Genomic DNA, 4,293 nt, shown 5'->3' on the forward strand with positions numbered 1-4,293 from the left:
ACAAAACAAAAAATCCTTCAAATCTTAGAGAAAATAGAAAGTCCGATTCAAGGTCAAGGAAACACAGAAAGCACATAAAAATTTGTGTAAATGTAATGCAAATGAAATTAGTGTGCATGTTATCAAGCAGTGAGCCTTATATCTATTCACAAAATTTAAAATGTTATGTTGAATATTAAATAAATATGGAAGTAAAATATCTGATTATCCTTCTTTCTCTTCTCCGGGAAGACACCAAATGGCGGACGACGCTGGTGCAGCTGGAGGGCCCGAAGGCCCCGGCGGCCCAGGCTTGGGCGGCTTCCAAGGAGGCTTCGGTAGTGGCCTCCGGGGCCCAGGTCGTGGTCATGGGAGAGGCCGGGGGCGCGGCCGCGGGGCTCACGGAGGCAAGGCCGAAGACAAGGAATGGATCCCTGTCACCAAGCTGGGCCGCCTGGTTAAGGACATGAAGGTCAAGTCTTTGGAGGAGATCTATCTTTTCTCCCTTCCCATCAAGGAGTCTGAGATCATCGACTTCTTCCTGGGGGCGTCTCTCAAGGACGAGGTGTTGAAAATCATGCCCGTGCAGAAGCAGACCCGTGCTGGCCAGCGCACCAGGTTCAAGGCATTTGTGGCCATTGGCGACTACAACCGCCATGTCGGCCTGGGCGTGATGTGCTCCAAGGAGGTTGCCACTGCCATCCGAGGGGCCATCATCCTGGCCAAGCTCTCCATTGTCCCCGTGCAAAGAGGCTACTGGGGGAACAAAATTGGCAAGCCTCACACTGTCCCATGCAAGGTGACAGGCCGCTGTGGCTCAGTGCTCGTGTGTCTCATCCCTGCCCCCAGGGGTACGGGGATTGTTTCAGCTCCAGTCCCCAAGAAGCTGTTAATGATGGCTGGTATCTATGACTGCTACACCTCAGCCAGGGGCTGTACCGCCACCTTGGGCAACTTCGCCAAGGCCACCTTTGATGCCATCTCTAAGACCTACAGTTACCTGACACCTGACCTCTGGAAAGAGACAGTCTTCACCAAGTCTCCTTACCAGGAATTCACTGACCATCTTGTGAAAACCCACACCAGAGTCTCCGTACAGAGGACCCAATCTCCAGCTGTGGCCACAACATAATATTTCATACAAAAATAATAAAGTGAATCAAGCCTAAACAAACAAAAAAAAATCTGATTATGCTGGGGAAATGTAAAAATAATATTATAAATAAACTGCATATATAACAAAATAAAAATCTATGAAAAATTGAAAAATTGGTATTACACTTAAATAAATACTGATTATTTTTAAGTTATATGAAACAGCAATACTAAAATAAAAAAATGATTTGAATCACTACACTAGCCTTGAACATACCTGATCAATCTTTAAATGTGAAATGATTAGAGGATATGAATAATGTTTCATTCATAACTAATATTGGTACTATATCAACAAAAACAGGATTAAGAAATTATGTTCTACTCTAATAAAATGAACATGTAAGTATGACCGCCACATTTTCTTATATATTACATTGATTAGAGATTATTTTCCCCCTCAAAATCTATTTTAATCATCAGAATTATCTACTGCTCCAATAGGTTTCTTTTTTCCGTGCTTTTAGGTACATTGTTATCTTTATTAGGGAGAATAGTTAGAATGGATCCCATTATCACAAGTTTTCAGAAAATCTGACAGCCAGTAACTAGAGGGAGATTATATTAATTTACTTGCCATAGGTTTTTGACATAACTATTTCCTTAGCATTTTACCTCTTATTAAAGTAAGGAGGAACGCTAATACTAGATAATGGAGTACTCTAAATTTTAAGAACTCTCATACTTAACACTTTTTCCCTGAGGAATATATCTTTACACGAAGAAATGCCAATTTTACTGTATAATACCGTATTAATTTGTCAGATTACCTCTGTTAAGAAGTAAAATAGATGCTATTCAAGCGAATGTTAACATTTCAAATTAAAATAAGCATATTACCAAAGAAGCACAGATTCCAAAGTGCTTTGTATGCAAGGACTTGTTGTTAAACAAATAATGACTATTCCAATTTTTAGTTTAGTGTTAACAGAAGACAACAGGGTTAGATATCCCACATGCATACATCACCATATTATTGAGCTGCTTCAAACTGCATTCTCAAGTCACTCAAACAGCTAAAGTATCATTTTACCTATATGATATTAAAGTATATATTTGTTTTTTGAGATTCAGAGGTAAATATTTGTTGCATATCTATGGCTTTTCTTATTTTTATAGCAAATTTATACCCTTTCAAATATTAACAAACAACACCATTCCATAATTTCCTAAATTTATTAAAACATTTATTGTATATAAAATATATGCCAGAGATGACATTTTCTAATGAGCATGAGATTTTTTCCTAACTATCTACATATTATATGTGCATTGATATGAATGTGGTTAAAAATTCATAAAAAATTTCATGATGCTTATGTAATAAAATTTAAATTAAAAAATTATAAGGGAAATGCAGATGGTTAGTTTAAAAATAAAAGGAAAGAAAAAAATAATATAGAGAACAAAATGAAACTTGGCATGGAGGCACAGGAATGTAATTCCAGTCACTTGATTAGGTAGGTGAAACCAGAGAGTGAGTATATGACCAGTGCAGGAAATAAAACCAAAATATAAAACAGAAATTCAAGTCTGAGATCAAACCTGAAGCAGCAAACTGCTCTCTAATAAGTGCAAGGCCTTGTTTCAACCAATGCAATGTCAAAAATAATTAAATGGTGCTCAAATATAATGAGTTAAGTTTTTTTAATCTATTAAATTGGCATGCATTGAAATTTGAGAGTATTTTAGTTTTCCTTTCCAATCACTCATAAGCAAAATTTGGCAAAACAAAGATTAAAACAAATTATCGCTTTGAGAATTCATTCTGTATTGTGAAGATTCACTTCTCAATTAATATTTTTTAAAGCAATTCTTTGTACAGTTGTCTTTTGGTAACATCATGGATTTGAGTCCCTTGTGGATGGTATTCACATAGTCTCCTCATAATTCTCTAAACCAACTCAAGATTATGTTAATATGTAATCCATTGTAGTTGTGTTCAATATAGATATAATCCTATAGGAAGAAAATTCTTTATATCTACAACTTATTTTTCAAAATATTTTTGATATAGATTTCATTTAATTCATTGACATCGAGCTTTGATTATATTCCACAATATATAAGTTAAAAATTATTTGGCTGTTCTATTATTCAGGAGAGGGTCTTGTTATTTAGTTTCTGCTGGAAACATCCACATTTTTCATATTTGATTTCTACATAACTGTTTTACATATCTAAATAAATTTATAGCATAAATGATTATTTCAAAAATATTTTATACTATCCAGAATCCCAATGTACATTTTTGTATTAATCAGATTATATGTTAAAATGGTTTTATACTTTTCAATATTAAACAAATTAAAAAGAACACAAACACAGGGACTGTTTTCTGTTTTAAACCACGTACCTAGCATGCACAAGCAAATTACACTCAAGCAGAAACAATAAACCAAATAGAAATAAATGTTATTAAGCTAAACTGAAGAAATGTAAAAAATAACAAAAATGTGTTAAGATTTGCATAGTGTACAGTGACTGAATTTCCCAATATTGATGTTCCTTTCTTTAAATGAAAAAAGAACATTACTAATGGAACCCTCTACGAGAAATCATAAAATCTTCGCTCTGTAACATAGCACATCTTTAATGTTAGTGCTTAGCTTCTTCTAATTAAGAAACTGAAATGACCATACTGTGTCCCTCAGGAGACTAATGTCTTTTACATGTGACATTTCATGCCCAAGGAAATAGAAACAAGAAGTGGTCAAAGAGTAGCAGCCACTACATTGACAGAGAAATGCCTTTGAAAAAGTCTCATGCCTTTGGATGCACTTGATGGATTATCTGCTCAGTATTTCAAGACTTTGTTCATCTATAATTGACTAAGAAAATGATGAGCTGCAGATGGTCCAAGTTTTTTTAATGGCATCGAGGCAGAGTGCAACAGTATATTTGCCTTTCCACATGTAAGCAGTTAAGTTTCACAAGTAAAGCGTAAAAATAACTTCTGTGTATAGATAACACAGTTCATCTGTTAAAATACAGGCCAAAAAACTGAGCCCAAAGAGGCTTTTGGCTGAACAAACAAGGAATTATCATGAATAATGTTGCTTCTCTATAACAGATGTAAAACAATAACAGTCTGGCTGATACATGAACATGAAAATATCTCAGTGAGGAAGCCACAGGGCACTACTCAGCTTCCCATTA

The 4,293-nt window shown here is 35.3% G+C and overlaps 1 pseudogene; it reads left to right on the forward strand.

Annotated features, from left to right (window-relative positions):
- The first annotated feature begins 214 nt into the window (after window positions 1-214).
- Window positions 215-1,141, forward strand: LOC150056866 (small ribosomal subunit protein uS5 pseudogene; annotated as a pseudogene).
- The last annotated feature ends 3,152 nt before the right edge of the window (window positions 1,142-4,293 follow it).

This window comes from Megascapheus bottae, chromosome 11, assembly GCF_031878675.1.
Source record: "Megascapheus bottae isolate mThoBot1 chromosome 11, mThoBot2.hap1, whole genome shotgun sequence".
Classification (NCBI taxonomy): domain Eukaryota; kingdom Metazoa; phylum Chordata; class Mammalia; order Rodentia; family Geomyidae; genus Megascapheus; species Megascapheus bottae.